The following is a 22,717-nucleotide window of genomic DNA, read 5'->3' as shown; positions in this document are numbered from 1 at the left end:
CGGTGGACTTTGGAACCGGTGCAAGTACCAAAGTGTTCTGGAGATCATCAAATTTTGTGAAGACTTTCTAAAGGTCTGTGTTGAGTTGAAGAGTGAGGGTATCGTAGGCTTCGGATGTGGGAGCTTGTGTAGCAAGGTGATCGAACAGATGCCCTAGGATGGCTAACATCTCATCAAACTTCCGGTTCTGAACATCAGCGCTGTTCCAAGTGGAGCGAAGAAGCTTGATGAGGACTTGTTGAATGATCATGTTCATTTCATCCTTCTTCTTGATATCGTTCTCCATCCTTTGGATCTGTTTCTCATGGCGAATGTGGGTCTGCTTGATCAGATCGTTGGTAGCAGACACCAAGTCGTCGTGGACTTTGAGCATGGAGGTGATGGTGTTGAGACAGTGATCAACCAAAATATCATATTTGGTTTCAACTTCCTCCATAGAGTGCTTGAGCCGGAGAGAAATTAATTGATCCATTTGAGCTTCTCTTTCCGCAACAGATGGTCCGGACTGTTGGGATATAGACTGAAGGATGGCATCAAGTTTAGAATCCATTCCGGAAACCTTTTGATCCATTTTATAGTTGAGCCCGGTTACAGAGGTTTCAATGGAGGAAACCTTCTTCATGGTATCCGTCACATTGGTTTGCATCTCAAGGAGAGCAAAGGGATCGATGTAGTTGCATGTGGAAGATCCGGATTCGGAATTGGAGTGAGGAGATTTAGCTTGATGAGAAGAGGGATCAATGGATGGACCAGGCTTTGTTGCAGAATCATCTTCCTGGATTTTGAGATTGGAGTTTGAACCACCATCCGGAGTGGTTGAGGAGGAGGATCCGAAGTCATAGGCAGACTTGGATACAGATGCCCTTGATTGAAAACGGACTGAAGTTATGAAATTTGTTTGCGGAACAGTTTTTGCTTCATCATGGAGTAGGACTTCTTCGGAGAGCTCTTCATCCGGATTGGTTTGGAAAACGCCTTGGTAGGTTGTAATAGGCGGTAGTTCAGTAGTAAGTTCGTTGGCTGCATCGGCGTAAGTGGGAGGAACATAAGGCATATTGCTTTTGATAGCCCTGTTCCTCATGGAGATAAGAGTTGACTCCACTTGAGCTCTGGTGAGATCCGGACGTTTTGATGCGGCCCTGTTAACAAAATCTTCCCATTGGGGATCATTAGCACCTGGTCGTCTTGTACGCCTTCCGGGTATCAGACGAGTTGAGGATTCCGGAGTCGGAGAGACTGCTCCTGCTCCGGAAAGCTTAGCGTCCGGAACAGGGGTTCCGGAGTGTGTGCTTGTGTGAGAATCAAAAGGGATATCAAATGTGACTCGTGGGTGTGTTCCAGGGGGCTACAAGGAACTATTGTCAACACCGACATCACCTTTTTGGGAAGGTGAGGGTGGATTATGTGAAGACTCCCCGTGAGTGTGTGCGTGTCATTTTGAAACATCAAGGGGTACCTCGGATGAGTGGGAAGGTGGGGTGTTCGGACGGACAGAGCCATCCTGAATGTCATGAGCATCTTCCTTTGGAGAGGAAGAGCTGACTTTGGTTCTCTTTTTAGGCTTTGGCTTGGTGGGAGAACCCTTGCGTTTGGCAGCTTTCTTAACCTTAGGTCCGAACGTGGTAGGTTTGGCCTCTTCCGAAGTGGGCTAAACTGAGACTGGGGCAGGTTGTATTGGGTCAAACACAACCGAAGTCTCCAAGTGTTTTTTTAAAATAAATGGAATCGGAAGGAATAAGGGCCAACATGTGGTCTGAAAGTCGTCTGACCGGACCAAAAGAATATTAGTCTGGAATGCGATAAGAATTAACAACTTTGAAAGTGACACATACCTCTGGAGGATCAGAGGAGATTGGAATCGGTTCTTTAAGCTCGTTGAAGATTTGTTGAAACGTCAGTACCCAAAATCTAGGGCTCGAAATCTCGTTCTCCTTTCTTTTGGTGGAAAATTTGCAAAAATCTTGCCACAGAACTTCCGGAAAGTCCACATCATTGTCCCTTCCGAAGTAGATGCTGAAGATGATGTTGAGCCAGTCTTTGCTAAGCATATCAGTTACTCAATGCTTTCCGGACAGCCCTCTGATGACGAAGTGCATTATCACGGTCCAGAGTCCGGAGACAGTAGTTTTCTTGAAGTCTTTAGCCCGGTAATCTTGATTATACCCAATGTAGTTCAAAAACGTCTGAAACTCTTCAGTCGTTGGTTCTTGGACCTTGAAACCCCTTGAGTTTGCTTTCACACCAATCGCTTAAGGAAGGTCGATTTGTATATTGGAATAGTTCTGTCATCGATAATTGTAGTCTCTAGAGCACCGGTGTCGAGTTTGATACTTGTAAAGGCACGATGAAGATGATGAAGTGGTAGTGGAGGTTCAGGGATTTTAGTGAGGGGAATGGAGATGGGGTGATTTGCGATGAACTCTACCATAACTCGAATCGATTCATCATAATCTTCAGGGTTTAGGGAAAACAGTTGCGTTGTGTCCCACAGAATCGGTTCTTGAGTAGCAGATGATGAAGAACCCTTTGATCGTTTCTTCTTGGCAATGGATTTCTTGGGTGTTGAAGCAGTTGCGGCAGTTTTTGGTGGTGAAGGAGGAGACGCCATTGTTGCAGGTGATGAATGCTTGAAGAACACGAAGAACTCAGAGAGAAATCAAGGGTTTGGAGGTAGTGGGCGCGTAAAGAGGTAAAAGGGGGTTTTGATTGGTATTTATAGGTAAGGGAAGTGGGTTGGGTTAGAAGGTTAATGATGAGGATCTGAACGGGAAACGGGTCGCATTAAATGATAAAGAGTTTTATGGGGGCTGAGTTGACCTGGGAGGTGAAAGGTGAGGGTGTTTGTGGCTAAAAATGGTAACCCATAACCGGTGATTTGATGGCTACTATATGGGGGCGTGCAAACGTGTCACGAAAATCGAGGAAGATAGGATAGGATCTTCCGGAAAAGTAACCATTGACACAAAAAACGTTTCACCTTATTATCCTTTGGTATTACGGATGAGCGGTTCCGGACAGAGTATGATCCGGAGGACAAGAGATTGTGTTCCGGAACATGCTAGTTTTGATAAGAGGTCCGGAATGAGAAATGACCCGCAGAACGTTTCGATTCCGGAGTCAAAAATTCAGTGTCATTTAGGAAAAGATGTGTGATTCCGGAACAGAAATTTGTTCGTTTTTGAAAAAGGTTGAGATTCCGGAGCAATGGTTTCGAAATATGTTGGGTATGTTATGTTGCGTCATGGGCTTAGTATTGTATATCCGGATTGGGCCTGTCCATCCGTGATTATCATAGGGTTTAGCTATAAATAGTGCATGCATGTATGCCTTAGAAACTAACGTGATTATAGTGATTATTGCTTTGTAACCCTAAACACCTCTACAGTCGAAGTTCTTAATCGATCTCTTCTGAGGTGTGAAAGTTTAATCATTCAACATCAGTTAAACCATTCCTGTGTTCATCATTATGTCTTTAATTGTTTTTCTGCTTAGAATCTATCGATCCTACAAGAACTTTGTTCTAACAATTGGTATCAGAGCAGGAGACTGTGTGATCAATACACATTCCTTCTGTATTAAGAATTCTTTAGGGTTTCCACTTTTATCGAATATAAAGAAGCCGTCTTCTTCCTGTCGATGGTAACTCTTGTGTTTGATAAAACCCTAATCTCAAGTTTACAGGTCAGATTCTAGCGGTTCTAAGGAAAGGCTCACCATGTCTCACGAAGATTCTCAAACTAATCCCATCAACATCTCTAACAGCATTGGATCACTACAAGGGTACCCATTCTTTACACTCAGGACTATGAAGTTTGGGCGCATCACTTTGAAGACTACGTGGTTGGATCTGAAGATAATGGTTATCTCATCTGGGAAGGAATCACACTTGGGCCGTTTGTTCACTCTGGAACGAACACGACTGTGAAGACTCAAAAAGAGTATAATAAGCTCGTGGCGGATGTAGATAAGATGCCACAGGATGAAAAGGACATGTTGCTATGTAATGGGAAGGCCATGAGAATGATCAGATTCGCTCTGCAATATGACACTTTTCGGTTAGTTGGTTCATGCACGACGGCTAAAGAAATATGGGATCAGTTGAAGGAACATTATTCAACCGATGAAGATCTAGAACACTCTATTCAAACCTTGCTACTCTATGAATTTGGAGTTTTCGAACAGAAACCTGAAGAGAAACTGATACAAACCATCGATCGCTTCAATAATCTCCTTAGCAAGATGATCAAGCATGGTATAGAAAGAAAATTGATCGAGCAAAAGGTAACCTTCATGAATGGTTTGAGACCAGAATGGATGGCAGTGGTTTCAACAGTGAAAGCTCACGAACAATTCAAATCTTACTCACTAGCGAAACTTGTGGGCATACTTAAATCCCATGAGAGTGTGGTAACCAAGGATGCGAAGGTAGTTTCGGGTGTGGGATCGTTAGCCCTTGTCTCAAAAGGCAAAAGTGTTGCAGAAGAAGAGGAGGAGTCAGATATGTCTGAATGTGACGTTACAAGCGAAGAGTGATGGTCACCAATCCAAAAAGGTTTGCACGAAAGAAGTTCCCTGTCAATAAGAACCGAAACTGGCAGGGAAGTTACAGTTCTGAGAAGGTGAAAGATGAAGCGAAGAATTCTTCTCAAAAGGATGACGACAAGAAGGAAAGCAAGCTTGCAGGAGACTCTGGTTTCGACTGTAATTACTGTCATGGCAAGAACCACTTTGCCAAAGATTGCATGCTGAGGAAGATGGCTGAGAAAAGAGACGGTGAAGATGATGAGGCGTATTACATGCGAAAGTTGGAAGAGATCAAGAAAAAGAAGGCAACTAACGGTTCAATGAATGCCTTGATTGTGCAGGAAAATGCGGATGAAGATGAGTTCGGTGTCGTTGAAGTCTGGTCAACCGATTCTGAGGATGAAGAAGTGAGAAAGCCCACACATGGAAGAACTTATGTGGCGAAGGATACAGGTTCGGCTGGAAGATGTTTGATGGTTACAGCTGGTAGACCAACCGAAAGTGCGAGTAAGGAGGCGAACCTAACTGAGGACAAGTGCTTTGCAGCCAAGCCTGTGAGTGAGAAGATCAACGACTGTGATCGGCTGATCAAAAAGGTACAATCCATCCTTGAATCACTTAAAGTTCCTATAACAAATTATGAAGAAGAATTAAATGAATTAAAATTTAAATTTTCTAACTTAAGTGGTAGTCTCATGCAAACTCGCTTAGCGAACTCTAACCTAACTGACCAACTCAGCAGGGTGTCTTCAAAGAGTGATGAGAGAAGGATGTGGATTGAGCTGAAGGAGACGGAGTTAAATAGGGCTAGGGATGAAATTATTTATTTGCAACGAGACAATTTAAAGTTTTTAAAGCAAAGGAATGTTTTTTGTTTAATTGCTAAACGCTTATATACAAATATTGCTCAGTTGCACTTAAGTTGTGAAATAGGGAAAAATATTCATAAGACGATCTTACCTTTCCTTGAATTTAAGGAGGATGAGGTCATCACTGAATGTGAATCCATAATGTCCTCAGAAGAGACATCCATCGCTTATAAAATCGGACTGGACAAAATAGAGACCTTCATTGACTCTAAGGAACATAAATGTATGCTCAAAAATCTTTTAGATGAAAATGATAGGTTAAAAATTAAGTCCGAGACTATTCAATCATTTGACTCGTCTAATGCCAAATTAATTTCAGAACATAAAATGAATATAGAAAATATGTCTGAATTTGATGAGGAAAGTGAGATGAGCGAAATCTCGGTAGAATACGTGGTTGATTGTTCTGAGTTTATAAAAAGCGAAACCGAGAATGAGAAACCCCTCATATCTGAAAACTCGGTTGAATACGCTCGCCTATCAAAGGACAAGCCATAGAAACTCAAAGAGAAAGCAATGGTTTATCAAAAGGTTCAAACAGTGACAAATCAGGTATATGCTGTTACAGGGGTCACTGCAAAACAAACAACATAATTGAAAATCTTGGTCGACAAAGACAATGCTGAAAGGTGCAATGATTATTTCTGGTCAGCCCCTATTGATAACGCAGACGAAACCATCGGCTTATCGGAGCAAACCTCATGGAGGGTAAAAGGAAGATACGTAGCAGAACCCATCAACAAACCCTCAAGTTTTGACAAACCAAGCACAAGTGGAACAAAAGAGATACTTGAAGAACCAAAGAAAACACCGAATGTTCCTTCCAAGACTGCCGAAACTCAAAAGGAGAAGCCAAAATCAAGCTTCAATATATACAAATCTCAGAAGGAGTTAGCTGAACAAAAACGCCAAAGAAATCAAAGATACATGAAAAATCTGAATGAGCGAAAACGTTATTGGAAATCTCAAAACCCCAACTATGTTCCTTCCAAGAAAGAGTCCATTGCCAAAGAAAAGGAAAAGCTAATAAGGAAAAAAAAATTTAGTCCAAGCTCTTACTATTCCAAAGCTCAGAACCAAACGTCGAGTTTCGGTTCCAACACCAGCACTCAGAACCGAACGTCTAGTTTCGGTTTCAACACCAGCGCTCATAACCGAACGTCAAGTTTCGGTCACAACGCCAAGGCTAACAACCGAAAGTCAAGTTTCGGTCCGTCCTACTCCCAAAGAAAATCGAATTCAATGAAGGACATCAAAGGAAAGGGAAAGCTTGATTCAGATTCTGATATCAATAATAAGAAAAAGTCAGCTAACCCTAGGATTAAAAAGAATATCCCAAAACCATCTAAAAACACACCATTTAATACACCATAATTTAAACAAGATAAAAACAAAATCAAGGTGTATACCATCAAAAGAAAAGACCAAATAACTCTAATAAAAAGAACTTATTTGGTTGATATTTCTACTACTATTCCTTTTTCTGTAAAAGACTCACCAGGGCCCAGGAAACTTTGGGTTCCTAAATCTGCTTGAATTTGCAGGTTATAAGTGACGAGCAGTTCAATGACGAATGGTACATAGACATTGGCTGCTCGCGTCACATGACAGGAAGGAGGGAAGAGCTGAGGGAATTTTGGTCCCTTAAGGATGGTGGATGTGTGAAGTATGGAAATAACTCTTATGGCACAATCAAAGGATATGGAATGATAACCAACGGAGACTTCTCAATTCGAAAAGTAGCTTATGTGGAAGGGTTGCAGCATAACCTCATCAGTGTATCACAATTGGTTGTGGGAACTGGTTTGAAAGTTTCATTCGATGATGAGGGATCAGAAATAATTGAGAAGCAATCTAAAAGGGTTTTGTTGAAGTCTGAACGCAAGGGAGAGATGTACTCTTTAAATCTCAACCCAATTCGAGGAAAACCAGCAATATGCCTGCTGTCAAAGGCGAACACTGATGAAAGCTGGTTGTGGCATCGACGCCTATCACACCTAAACTACAAAGACATTAATAAGTTGGTGCTTGTTGATCATGTTTGAGGCCTTCCTCTTCTCAAGTTTGATAAGGAACACCTATGTGCAGCGTGTGACATGGGACAACAAAGCAGAAAGAGCCATCCTACACGTATCAATATGAAGATTGTTGAAGCTCTTGAACTTCTGCATATTGACTTATGTGGACCTTCGGCTATCGAAAGCCTCGGTGGTAGTAAGTTCATTCTTGTCATAGTAGATGATTTTTATCGCTTCACCTGAGTTTTCTTTCTTAAACAGAAATCAGACGCAACTCCCAAGTTGAAGACGTTCATCAAGCAAGTGGAAGTGCAACTGCGAAAGCTGGTGAGGAATATCAGAAGCGACAATGGGCTTGAATTCAAGAATAAAGATTTTGAGGACTTTCTGACTGAAAAGGGGATATCTCACAACTTATCGGCCCCCTATACACCACAATAGAATGGAATTGTTGAAAGACGAAACCGTTCTTTAGGTGAGGCAGCCCGAACCATGCTAAGCTTCGCTTCTCTTCCGCTATACTTCTGGGCTGATACTGTTGCAACCGCATGCTATACTCAGAACCGATCATTACTAAACAAATGATTCTCCATCACTCCGTATGAAATTCTGAACAATCGAAAGCCCAACGTTAAATTTTTCCACGTGTTCGGTTCAAGGTGTTTCATTTTCAATTCCAAAGAGAACCGAAACAAGTTTGACGTCAAAGCCGATGAGGGAATTTTTCTTGGCTATTCACTCATTTCAAAGGCATATAGAGTTTTGAACAAATGTTCCAAACGTATAGAAGAAACATACTATGTTACCTTTGATGACAACTACATGAAGAAAGTTCAAAGAAGCGAAAGTGCCTTGGGGGAAATATTTCCTGAGTCAGGACAAGCCATGGTTCCAATTTCCAACCTGTTTGAAGAGTACATAAGGCTATTTGATGAACCAGAAAAGGCTGCACACTCAGAGGCGAAAGCAGCAGACAACAAAATCGACAATCTAAAAAAGATCATTGATGAAGCTGCAAAAGAAATGGAAAATGAACCTCCTAAACTGAATGAAGGTCAACCCTTAACTAACCCTCCAAACAACAGCTCAACGTTCAAGGGGGAGGATTCATCTGCACCAAAGACAACCGATATGTCTTTCGAGGGGGGAGAATCCAACTCCATCTCCAACCCATAAAAGTCCAGACGAGGGTTCATCTGCCCCAAAGACAACCGATATGTCTTTCGAGGGGGAGAATCCAACTCCATCCCCAACCCATAAAAGTCTAATCGAGGGGGAGAATCCAACTACAACAGAGGAAGAAAATTCTGAACCTGAAAAGGGATATGCTTCACCATTTGAGGGGGAGAAAGAGAATACAAATGACGAAGGTGATCAATCAGAACTTGAAGAAGAAGTAAATGCAGAGTTGGATCCAGCCTATGACCCAAATTACCATCCTCTAACGAAAAGGACTAAGGATCATCCAAAAGCACAAATAATTGGTGAATCATCTGAGCGAGTTCTGACACGTTCTCAGTTGAAAGCGAAACAAACTGCATTATTCTCTAATGTTGAATTCTGTATGTTTAATTTGTTTGTCTCCAAAGTCGAACCGAAGACGGTTAATGCTGCACTTGATCACGCTGATTAGGTACAAGCCATGCAAGATGAACTCCATGAGTTTGAACGTAATCGAGTTTAGAGGTTGATTCCCACTCCAAAGGATGCTTCGGTGGTCGGCTTAAAATGGGTCTTCAGGAATAAGTTGGACAAAGAGGGGAACGTTATATGCAATAAGGCTCGGTTGGTGGTGAAGGGATATTGCCAAGAAGAAGGGATAGATTATAAGGAGACCTTCGCTCCTGTAGCAAGGTTGGAATCAGTTAGAATCTTTCTGGCATATGCTGCTCATAAAAACTTCGAAGTTTTCCAAATGGATGTAAAATGTGCTTTCTTGAATGGAGAACTAGAAGAAACGGTGTATGTTAAGCAACCACCTGGGTTCGTGAATGAGAAATACCCTGATCATTGCTATGTGTTAGATAAAGTTGTATATGGTCTGAAGCAAGCACCGAGGGCCTGGTATGAAACTTTAACTCGCTTTCTTAAAATGTCTAAATTCAAGCAAGGTTCGGTTGACCCAACCTTCTTCCGAAAGAAAGAAGGCGAAGATCTAATGATAGTTCAGATTTATGTCGATGACATCATCTTCGGCTCCACGTATCGTAGCTTAACGGCTGAATTCAGGAAGTTGATGGAGACTAAATTTGAAATGAGCGCAATGGGTCCGATTAATTTTTTCCTTGGTTTGAATATAAGACAGGGACCAGAAGGTATTTTTATCAACCAGGAGGCCTACACGAAGAACTTGCTGTGAAAGTTTGGTATGACGGGAGATTCAAAAGTGAAGGTTCCTATGGCGTTTGGCACAAACTTAACACTGTCTTTGGAAAAACCTGTTGTTGACGTAACACTCTATCGTCAAATGATAGGGTCTCTTATGTATCTAACGGCTAGTAGACCAGACATTATGTTTTCTGTTTGTTATTGTGCTAGATTTCAAGCTAATCCAAGTGAACCTCACATGGTGGCAATGAAAAATATTTTTCGTTATCTGAAGCGAAACTCCTCTCTCGGTCTTTGGTACCCGGCTAGATCTGGATTTTTTGTTCAAGCCTTTTCTGATGCCGATCTTGGAGGATGTGGTCTGGACCTAAAGAGCACAACTGGTGGATGCCAATTCCTTGACGGTAAACTTGTTAGATGGCAGTCCAAGAAGCAAACATGTGTGTCTCTTTCAACAGCCGAAGCTGAGTATATAGCTGCAGCATCCTGTACCTCTCAAGTGATATGGATACAAAGCCAACTGAGGGACTACAGTCTAAGCATGAAGAAAATACCTCTCTATTGTGACTCAGAAAGTGCGATAAGAATATGCCACAATCCATTGCAACACTCAAAGACAAAGCATATTGCACTAAGATACCATTTCATCAAGGACCATGTAGAAGATGGGAACGTGGAAGTACATTTCGTTCGGTCCTCTGATCAACTGGCTGACATATTCACTAAAGCCTTACCAGAAGCAAGCTTCAATCAAATTTTACAAGGTTTGGGAATGATGGAAGCAGAGTCGGTACCGAACCCTTAAATCTATCTCCAAAAATTAGACAAGCGAAATAGAGCGAACGCTCGGTCTATTTCGGTTCCGGATTTTTCGGGAACCGAAATGAAGCGAACGCTCGGTCTATTTCGGCTCCATAATTTTCGGGAACCGAAATGAACCGAACGCTCGGTCTATTTCGGCTCCGGAATTTTAAGGAACCGAAATGAACCGAACGCTTGGCTTATTTCGCTTAATTCTTTTAAGGTTTGGTTTCGGCTGTAAATTTTGTTTATTTTTTTACTCTCTATTTCTTACTCTATTTTCTCTTTCATTTTTTTATTATTATTTTTTTGAGTGTTTTGTGCTAATTTATTTTTCTGTTTTTATTATTTTTCAGAAAACTTCAAAAATCCAAAAATATTTTTTCTTTTATTTTTCTGTTTTTATTATTTTTCAGAAAATTTCAAAACTCCAAAAATATTTTTCTAAAAAGTTTATTTTTTTGTTTGTTTTTGTTTTGTTTAGTTTGTTTTGTTTGTGTGGTTTGTTTGTTTGCTTGTTCCTTTTAATTAGGTCCCAAGTATTTAAGTGCAACATAATTTGGAGCTAAGGCAGGTATGATTCTTTTCAAATGAACTAGTTAAGTGTCCCTAGAAGCATGCTGCTGCATGTCGACCGAAGCCTCTAAGACTAAGAGCTAGGCCTTAATGATTCGATCTATACCTATCGTTTCTTTCCAATCAGGCTGTTAAAATCCACTCAAGTCAAGAGCTACCTTACTCTTCACAAATAAGTTAAGAGTTTTCTGCTTTGTCACGTTTATATAGCAGAGGTACTTTCGGTTCCTTAACCACCCTCCTTACATTCTCCATCAACTTTCGGTTCACCACTGTAACCATTGAGACTCTCAGCTTTTACCACTGAGGTTTATGGTTGCATAAAATCTGTGTGTATGATCTTAGATACGTTCACCACGTGCTGAGTGAAACCCACAATCCAGCACCAACAATGAATTGACGGTGAATCTTTATATTCAAGATCTTACTTGTTACCTAACACAATCTCATTTTATTTTTGAGTGGTCTTTTATGAAATTGTCTAACACCAAGGCATTTCTTCCCAAAAAGATCCAGTTTGGTTTTGTTTTTGAGATTTATATAACATCTTTAGTCACAACAAATTATATCTAACCTACTTGTTCAACAGACCACATCGGTCTCACAATTACTTCATCCAACGTTCGGTATTATATTAAGAATCGACGTTCGGTTGAAGATAAGCCACCCTTAGCCTATTATTTAAAAGAAGCCTTTTGGTGTTTCTTTACAAGCACTCGATCGTATTGTTTCGGGAAACCACGCAAGCACTTCAAGTCTCTCTTGACTTTGAAGGAAGAGATTCTTGCCCGGAATCATCTGCTTTATGTCTTCTAACAGACATCACTCACCTCCAATACACATTTCTCTTTATTTCTTAATTTTTGGCACACTCTTGCATGAAAATACTTTGTGATTTTCCAACATTCTGGTTGTTGTTTCCTATAGCCTGTGTGAAGTTTCTTTTAGGCGCGAAAATGGCTGTTATCATATCTGAAGCGAAGGGGAATTTGAAAAGACGATATGTGGATAAGATTTTGGGCGCGTGAATTTGAACGGTTCCTAAACCCACGCTTGATGACGTCTATCTGGGGAAACCAAGCTGTCACATCGCGCTTTTTCAGGCGACGTTTCAGTGATCGTATCATGATCACGAAGATTCTTTCTCTCTCCTGGAAACGGTATATAAAGGGTTTCTCAAACATATTCTACCTTCTTACCTTCTTCAAATTCTCTCAATACACAAGGCGATCTGCAACTGTTCATCTTCTTCCTTACCTCAACAATGGCGGATTCCTCATCTGTTCATGATCAAACTGCTTCGTCCTCATTGCTCGTGATCAAACCCAATCAAAACATGATCATTCAACTGAACCCGTTTCTGTATGATTCGTACATGCTCCACGTTGTTGAATGCCTCAAATACTCTCCTATGGTTATCGCACTCACACAGGTGGAATCAGTACCGATGTCTTTATTATCGCAAGTCTATTCTACTGCAACCTATGACAAGAACAAGGAGAGGATCTACTTTCAAATCTTCTCGCACAAGGCATCAATTTCAAATGGGAGATTATGTTCCCTGTTAAAGCTTGCCGTCGATGCCTCTGTTATCTCTCCCGATTTCATAACCACAACTCAACTATTTACAATGCTCTACGAGATGGGATACACTGATGTTCTTACCTTCGTGACAAAGGTTAAGAAATCATGTTTTCCGCCACAATGGAATGGCTTGCTTACTCTTCTCAACAAGAGTTTGGCGGAGAGGGTTGTTGGGTCCGATGGTACCAGTAAGGGTTTTCTGACCATTCTCTATGGTCTCTACAATGGGATTAATCTAGACTATGGGTCGATTATTTGGTCACAGGTGGTGCAAAGTCTCAACACTTCAACGAGATACTCTGAAATTTCTTGTGGTCGCTTCTAGACCATCATCACACGAAGGGCTATTGATTCTTTTCAGATTCCAGTAATGAAGGATGCCCTGGTCTCAAATGTGGCTACTTTTTACACGAAGAAGATCATCTTCTCTGATGCCACAAACTTCTCCCACAATGGTTCCATACCTGAGACGATGTACAGGTGTGTGTCAGCCGAAAGTAAGGTGATGGCTGAGTACCGAAAGCTTCCTCCCAAAGGACCGAGAGTACGGACTCCTGAACATCAAGCTGCTTTGGATGTTGTGGAGAAGCCAGCCAATCGAGGAAAAAGGGCAACTACCAAGAAAGTGACAACCGAAGGTCCTTCGTCTAAAGCTGCCAAGTCTAAAAAGCGAAAGGCTGATAAGGTGATTCTTCGGCTCCAAAGAAGATTAAGAAGATGGCGAAGAAATCAAAGAGTCCTTCTCCTCCCAGCTCAGACAATGATGAGGAGGATGAGGAAGAGTAAATTCAACATCATGAATCACCGAGAGGTAATGCACCTCCTCGTTCTCCAACTCCCACCGAACCTCTTAATGACACGGTTCCAACACCTCCTCCATCTCCACCGAAAAGCACTGTTCCAGTTTCGGTTGCTCCAATTCCACCACCTCCCACGTCTCAAACAACAACTTTTGTACCACCACCACCACCAGTTAGTACCATACCCATTTCTACAACTCCTTTACCACCTCCTATCATTTCCCATGCAACTACCACCACTACAACCGAACCGACAGTTAACGTCAACGTATCTGATACGAGGGCGAATACTGAAACCGAACCTCCTATTACATCCAAACCTCTTTCACCCTCACCTTCAACTGATTCTGGTGCACTCTCGGTGGTGATAATGTTGAATTTGACTCGACTTATTACAGTCCCTATCGGCTTCCAACAGACGACGATGAAGAGGCTCCTGTCACACGACAACAGTTACAGAGTATTGATGAAAAGCTTGATCAATTGCTTGCCTCTAACAAGTCATACAACGATGTTGTGCTCAAAGCTTTTCTGGACACCGTTTTTGAGCAATATACTGGAGCTATTGACAAATCGACGAAGGCCGTTGAGAAGTCCACTTCTTCTTGCAAGAAGGCCACTGCTGAAGTTGCAGAACTTGTTCACAGCTCTCAGATTTTCCTTGAATCGCTCAAAGGACATGCTGATTCCAATGCAGCCAAAGTGAATGCTTCAATTGATTCCTTATCCAAGTCACTAAAATAGGAGCAAGCTAAATTTGAGTCTGTTCGTTCTTCCATTCAAGATGAGAACACTTCTCTACTTAGCTCAGTGACTTCTCATCTTCAAACACTCCAAGCTGATTTAGCAAAGGAGAGTGCATTAAAAGAAGATCTTGTACGTCAAGCCTCTACTATTGAAATTCAGAAAGTGCAATTAGCTCAAGCTGAATAGGAAATTTCATTGTTAAAGACAGAGCGAGCTGTATTCCGGAGTTATGCTGGGGATGTCAAGAATATGCTTACCAATCTTCTTAGTGCTCATGATCCAATACTTACTCTGACCATCACGAATCATTTGACTTCCAAACTTCTTCCTACCCTTGCTCTCTTACATGAAATAAAGGGTGTTTCGGAGAGTTTCGTACCTCCAAAACAAGGGGGAGAAGGTGCTCAACTGAAGGTCACAGTCAAAACCGAACCGAAGGGTAATGAAGCTTCGGGTTCTGGTAATCAAGATAAAAAAAAAGGATCGGATGATGATAGTGATGAAGAAGAAGAAACAATTGCTGAGGCCCTGAAGCGAAAAAAAAGGGATAAAGAATTGGATGAAACCCTTTGGGTTGCGAAGGAAGCTGAAGAAAGGGAGCGAAAGAACAAGGAAGAGCAAGATGCTATAAACTGTAAAAAGGCATTGTTTCCTCTCTGGACAAGAGAAACGCTCATCAAAGAGGCAATAGACTTTCCAAGTGTATACTGGCTGGAACCTGTCGCTTCTTTTGATTGTGAAAATTCAAGGGACTCACAGTTCGATATGCCTATAACACGAAAGGCATTTACATTTCATTGCTTTGATTCGACTGTTCAAGTTCCTTTCCCTCATCCTAAAGTTGATCGAGAACTTATCGATTTTTATCTGAAGTTCGGTCAGCCTCAGTACCTGACATGGAGTGCACATAAGATTATTATTGTCAAGGTGCTGAAACCTTCGCCTGTCGGGAAGTTTATCAATGTTAGTTTCAAAATAACCTGAGGTTCAGCAAACTCGGTTTTGGTTATATCCCTGGCAGATCTTCCAAACTTTAATCCTCATGATTGGATCTTGTTGTTTAACATACTGCTCACCAATCCGAAAGAATATGAGCCGATCCTGGATCATCTAAAGAGGATGTTGGCCTCCTATATCCATGAAGTAGCTGCAATGGATCAGGAGATAGCTAAAGTTATGAATAAGAAACCCACTGTAAAGCCAACAACAAAACTTGGAGATGTAAATAAAATGAAGATGGGCCAAATTGATTCTACACATCTCACGGTGATGTTTACAAGAGGCGAAGCCAATAAATTTCTTTTCGCTCTTGTTGACAAACATCTGTTCTCAACGGACTACTTAGAGCACATAATTAGTATCATCCATCGGTGCAAGCAGAACTCTGAGGCAGACAAGAAGAACTTCACGGACATGCTTCGGTGGTATATCACATTTCGTCATACTCTTTTGGCCATCATACCGAAGGTGTTCAAGACTATCAAGAAGTCTTCTATAGCTCAACCGAACTGAGCTTTCGGCTCCATTGACGCAAAGGGGGAGATTGTTGGGTATGTTATGTTGCGTCATGGGCTTAGTATTGTATATCCGGATTGGGCCTATCCATCCGTGATTATCATAGGGTTTAGCTATAAATAGTGCATGCATGTATGCCTTGGAAACTAACGTGATTATAGTGATTATTGCTTTGTAACCCTAAACACCTTTACAGTCGAAGTTCTTAATCGAGCTCTTCTGAGGTGTTAAAGTTTAATCATTCGACATCAGTTAAACCATTCATGTGTTCATAATTATGTCTTTAATTGTTTTTCTGCTTAGAATCTATCGATCCTACAAGAACTTTGTTCTAACAGAATAGAAATTCAAGAATTTCCGGAGTGAGTTTGAAAGAGTTTCCGGAACAATATTTGGAAAGCATTCCGGAGTGAGATTTTAAAAATTTCGGAGCAAGTTTTGAAAAGCATTCCGGGGTGAAATGTGAGAGACCTTCCAGAGTGAATTTTGAAATTCTGGAGAGCATTTTGAAATTCCGGAGTGCATTTTCAAATTACGGAGTGCATTTTGAAATTCCAGAGTGCATTTTGAAATTACCGAGTGCATTTTGAAATTCCGGAATGCAGAATGTAATACCTTTTCAGGAGTGGAATTTCGGGATGCTATCATGAAGTATATTCCGAGATGAGAATTTGAGCACTATGACAATGTGGACTTTAAATAGCAAACAATCAGGGTGAACTGTACATCTTAAAAACTCAAGTGAATGTCAGAAATAAAGACAAGTAAAATGATCCTATGTATTCAGAGACAAAGTAGTTCCGAGATGAAAAATTTTGATCGGAACTAATTTTCTTTCGAATACGTCTATCAAAGAGAACAAGTCTATTGAAAGAACAGAGGATCTGGTATCATCATACCTATCTTGTTCAGAAACCCGTTGAATTTGGTTTCGTCTAATGCCTTGGTAAAGACATCAGCAATCTCATCGTCAGATGGAACAAAAATGAGTTCAATGTTACCATTTAGTACATGATCTTTTATGAAATGGTACCTTATATCAATGTGCTTAGTCATTGAGTGCTGAATTGGATTGTGGGAAATCGCAATGGCACTGTGAGAGTCACAATAGATAGGAATTCGTTGAAAACGGTAACCATAATCCAACAGTTGATATTTCATCCACAGAACCTGAGATGTACAGCTGGCAGTAGCAATGTATTCGGCTTCGGCTGTAGAGAGTGCAATGTAGTTCTATTTCTTGGATGACCAACTGACCAAATGGCCACCTAAGAATTGACAGCCACCTGAAGTGCTTTTTCTATCAAGTTGAAGACCCCCATAGTTTGAATCTGAATAGGCTTGAAGAAGGAAGCTCTCATTTGCTGGGTATCAGATTCTGAGACTCTTTGTACCTTTAAGGTATCGGAAAATTTGTTTCACAGCCAAAAGATGAGACATCTTTGGGTTGACTTGAAATCTGGCACATAGGCATGTAGAAAACATAATATCCGGACGACTTGCTGTGAGATAGAGTAGGGATCCAATCATTCCGTGGTATTCCTTTTCATCAACAGGAACACCCGTAGGATCGGCTAATATCTTGTGTCTGAATCCCATTGGTACCTTGGCGGAGGCACAGGGGTCCATTGATTATTTCTTGAGGAGTTCCAAAATGTACTTCTCTTGGTGAATGAGAATTCCTCTGTTAGCCTGTTTGACTTGAAGGCCAAGAAAGAAGCTTAACTCCCGATTCATGCTCATTTGAAATCGATTGACTATAAGTTTAGCAAAGTCAGCAACCATAGATGAATCTGTAGATCCGAAAATGATGTCGTCCACATAAATTTGTACCGGCATGAGATGCTTTCCATTTGATCTTCGGAATAGGGTAGGGTCTAGAAATCCTCTTTGAAAAACCGGAGCGTTTGAGAAAATCAGTGAGTGTCTCGTACCATGCCCGAGGAGCCTGCTTGAGTCCGTAGACAGCCTTCCGGAGTTTATAATAATAGTTCGGAAATGAGAGATTGATGAAACCGGGGGGCTGTTGAAGGTACACTTCAGTGTCGAGTTCACCATTAAGAAAAGCACTCTTAACATCCATTTGGTAAACTTTGAAGCCTTTATGAGCAGCATAAGCAAGAAATATTCTGATGGCTTCAAGACGTGCAGCAGGAGCAAAGGTCTCATCGTAGTCGAGCCCTTCGATCTGTGTAAATCCTTTTGCCACCAATCTTGCTTTATTTCGAATAATAACTCTTGCGTCATCTAGCTTGTTGCGAAATACCCATCTCGTACCGACAGTGGGATGATTCTGAGGAGGAGGCACAAGAGTCCAAACTTCATTTCGGTCAAATTCTGCCAGTTCTTATTACATGGCTGTAATCCAATCAGCATGCTCCAATGCGTCCTTAATGGATTTGGGTTCAACCATGGATCTAAATGCTGAAACATAGCATTCATTTTGGATACTTGTAGCAGAACGAGTCTGTACACTAGCATTGGGGTTTCCGATTACTTGGTTCGGAGGATGATCCTTTGTCCAAACATGTAATCGTGGGAGTTCTTGTGCAGCTGTCGATCCGATATCAACAGTGGAATTGATTTGCTCCCCCTGAATGATTTGAATGTTGGGATGATTTTTCCCTTGAACTTCTGAACCAGAGAGATTGACATCATCATAAGAAGGGAACTCAAAGAAGTTTTCATTTTCATCAATGTTGAGAGGATTGGAGTCATCGAAATCAGCAGCTGGATCTTGGAAGCCATCCACATTTGATTCAAGAGAGGGATGTGCATCATTCTCCCCCTCAACCTGAGAAGGTTGAAATGGTTTCGGAATCAAATGGAGGGAGATTCTGAAGCTTCTGAAGTGGGGATCAGACCGGAAACATTTTGTGAGACTGGAGCTTCTGAAGTGGGGATTGGAATGAGAGTTGGTCTTGATCGAGATTCGGAATCAAGAGAGGTTTCGGAAGGACCAAAGAGAGTTTCAAAATCAACTTCAAGAATTGTTTGGGGATTCGGACATCCTGGCGGAGGAGCATCGGACACCATAATGTGAGTTGTAATTTGAGTGGGGCCAGAATTCTGAACGAAGTTGTCATCGAAAGTAATGTCAAAGCTTTCTTCCAGAACACGAGTTCTTCAGTTAAGAACTCTGTAAGCTTTCGATTTTGAGGAGTACCCAAGGAAGATGTGTTGGGTTATGAGCATTCTAACACTCCTAAGTGTACATGCAACCCTAAATACCTTGGATCTATGTTTTCTCTATTATACATACAATTATGAACATCCAAGGTATTATCCTAATCTAGCATACAAAATAATAAATATAACAAGATAGAATACATACCTCTTTGATGTAGAATGTCTTCATGAAGCTTGAGTGCCTAGTGCCCCAAGTGTGAAACCTCAAATGGTTCACACAACACCAAATACACTTGGAATAACTTGAGAGAAACTTGAACACTCCTTGAAATCGTCTAGCCCTCACACTCACACATTAGTCCACGATTTCTTGAGCCATGGGATTCTTTTATATGGTGGCTATTAGGGTTACACCATGTAACTCATAACTTTACCCATTCCTTATGCTCCATGGATTTTAACCTCCATGGAGTATCCATGGGTCACCCCATGGACTTAGTCCAAAATAAGGAATCTTGGATCACAAGCCCACATATATAAGAATGAATGATTTACACAATCAACCCATATATTTAATTAGTCTCCTTTTGATCACTTAATTAATTCCAAATTAATTCTTGATCAATACTAATTAAATAACCTTATTAATATATTAGAACTTATAATATATTAACCAACCTTAAGTGTTATTTCTCTCATTATAGTCTATCCAAATGCATGATGCCATGCAACCCAAATGGACCATGCCGGGTCGGGTCAAGTCTTACCAATTATAGTTATGGACTTAGACATTAATCCAACAGTCTCCCACTTGGATAAGTCTAAATCTATTATTGCGTATGACTTCAGGAACCGATCAGCAATCGTAGCTCTCAAAAGCTTCTGTCGAACTCTGACCTTGTCGATGAACTCTGACCTTTGTCAATGACTTGTCCATTAGATAAGGGATCATATATTCCTCCATTCTAGATATCATATGGACTGAGACATGGATTATCAATCATTCACTCGGTCCATTTGTTGTTTCCCGATTTCCGATTCATGATGACTGACTGATTGAATAAATCAAATCAGTCTTGGCTTGGCCAAGCACTCACATGTATCATCTTTAAATCATCGAGGGGCCCACAGATATCGCTTTTATCCCGAAGGTAAAAGGAATGGATAAACTTCGACTCATATGGCTTGTTCTACTACTTGTTGAATCATACACAAAGGCACGTTTTATAACATCGAGTTACCAATGCGTTTTCGTGCAATCAATGTATAACCAACTCATAGTAACAACTCATATCTCTAGGTTTGAAGAATATAAGATATTATCGTCTCATGATCACTCGTGATAAAATCCATGAAGTGATTCAAATGAGCGCGGGTTGAATCCAATACTCAGAACTTATGAGCACTCATGAGTGTTGTAGCACCACTTTGTCCACCAACTTGGACCTCTACAAACCAACCCTTGACAGTCTTGATTCATATCTACTTCCAACATATGACCGACTGTGGATGGTTTGAATAACTTAATCATTCAGGAAGAGCGACTTAGTTATTCTGGAAGTCAAAACATGCAAAGTGAAACACAAGAATAAATGAATCAAATATGGTATCAAACCCTATGAATATAAATAAACACTTTTATTTATCACCATACTGATTACTCATTATTCATTGTTTCGGTTTTATCAACTTTATACTTGAATTTAAAACAATAGTTGTCCCATGCTCCATGCATGTACACTATGTTTTCTAAACACTAGTCATGCCATACACCAAGTATTCATACTATGTTTGTCTATGATCTTTACTTTGTAAAATAGATCAATTGAACATCACTCCAATGATCCTCTTTTCACAGTCCCAAATCCTTACTGCAAATGCAAGAATTCCAAATTCATGCCATTTACTGAAATCTGTTAGATTCTAAACTTATATGCATTGATCCTCTTAATGATTATGCACAAAGTCAGAAAGACTTGACAACAATCATTACAGAGCATTCCAAAGGAGATCAGCTCCTTGGAAACATCCTTCTTTCATTAAGTTTCCTAATCTTACACAGATTGCATAATTTCTAACTTTGAAACATTTCCATATTCCATTTTGACTATCACTTCTGAATAAGAGTTGCCTCCTTACAGATTATGTCAATATGGTCCTTCCAGAATTAACATTATACTTCCAACTGTCCTTGAGCAACCAATCTTTGGTAAACCTTAGATTGTCCTTGACAATTGCTTAATCATTTTAGTCATATCCAATTCTAGACCTTTTCCCTTCATAATGCCCCAGGCATTTGGAAAATTTTAGAAAAGATGAATATAGCACATGTAATCGATCCTATATCCGAAGCATATGGGACACGATTCATGATGTCTCACATAAAGACTAAACCAGTCTTTTGCTATAATATTTCCATTTCAATTTGCCAAGTTCTCAAAATTCAGATTATGAAAAGGGATGTCGTAATCATAATCGAATTTTAGAACGCAAATAATGGACCCATATATAGAATTTCCTTATGTTGAGCCATTCCAACATGAAATTCATATATATCCTTGATTAAATACGATTAAAATCTCAATCTAAGCTTTTAGAATTGAAATGAAGTATAATTTCCTCTCCCTTAATTATAGCAAAACAACTTTTTCAACCCCTGCAACCTCACGAATTGAAACTTTTGTTTTCTATAATTAACATTGCTAACTTGCAACCTTTGTCATAATTATCATGCTCCCACTAACATGATGATTATTAGCATAACACTTATGCTCCCACTAGCTTTGACATGTACTCAGAAATCAGCTGACTTTCTTACCAAAGTTCAGATTTCTGATACTAGATTGTTTTGATAAAACTTTATCAAAATCATACACCTCTCTTAGATAGCTCACATGTGTGTCTAAACAATTTTAGAACTATGAACAGGGATGCCGTAATCATAGTCTCAATTGTTTAGACCTTTGCCACTTCTCACAAGTGCATGTTAGTGTGCCGGTAAACCACACACGCTCCACTAACGACTTTGAGAATGCAAATATCACAATTGCTATCTAGCTAAAATCTACTTAGTGAAAGTGTTTCCTCACCATCATTTTCATGAATCGGAGAGAAACCTTATGACACTTAGATTTAATAGTGTATGTGTTCTTATCCATGTGAATTTGTCAAAACCATAATCACAAGACAAGGTTAGTGACAAATCCAAACTCATATTGATTAAACTTGTGCAATCTTAAATTCTTGCCATTTGGCAGCTCAGGTGCCTACCATTGCTTCCAAGTAGTTGTGCAACCAATTGAGAACTCTCAGAACTCCTATGCAAAGCTAACTTGAATAGGCACAAAAATTTCAACACGATAGGTTATAAACCTCAAGTCGTGTGCTAGTGAAGGACTTTAGGTTTTATTCTTGATTAAGTCTTGAAACTTTCAAGACCTTTAAGACTCCCACTGTCCTCTTGACATATAAGAATCCCTTGTCAAATATTCAAGAGATAGTGCGGATTCTTTATCAAGACTAACACTTTACACAATTGGCCTAAGTTGGTCTCTGTTTTATCCAAAACATCATAACTTACCAATTTCAAATGTACAAGAGTAGATAACCTTTTACTCTTACATTTGACTAGTGTTAACAAACCCTCTTTAAGATATGTCACTCAAGTTACAATCTTGGAGTATGAGTCTAAGAATTGTTTTGGAACGAAGTATGACTCATCTTTTTGATTTAACCATTTCAACAATTCATGACTCCTCTTCTTGACTTTAGAGGACCAATTGTGATATGGTATCTTAATCATTAAGATGATCATAAACATGATACT

The sequence above is a fragment of the Lactuca virosa genome, chromosome 6 (genome assembly GCF_052849685.1).
Source record: "Lactuca virosa cultivar CGN04683 chromosome 6, Lactuca_virosa_CGN04683_v6, whole genome shotgun sequence".
NCBI classification, from domain to species: Eukaryota; Viridiplantae; Streptophyta; class Magnoliopsida; order Asterales; family Asteraceae; genus Lactuca; species Lactuca virosa.
The sequence above is the reverse complement of the archived record's forward strand: the minus strand, read 5'-3'. Positions refer to the sequence as shown.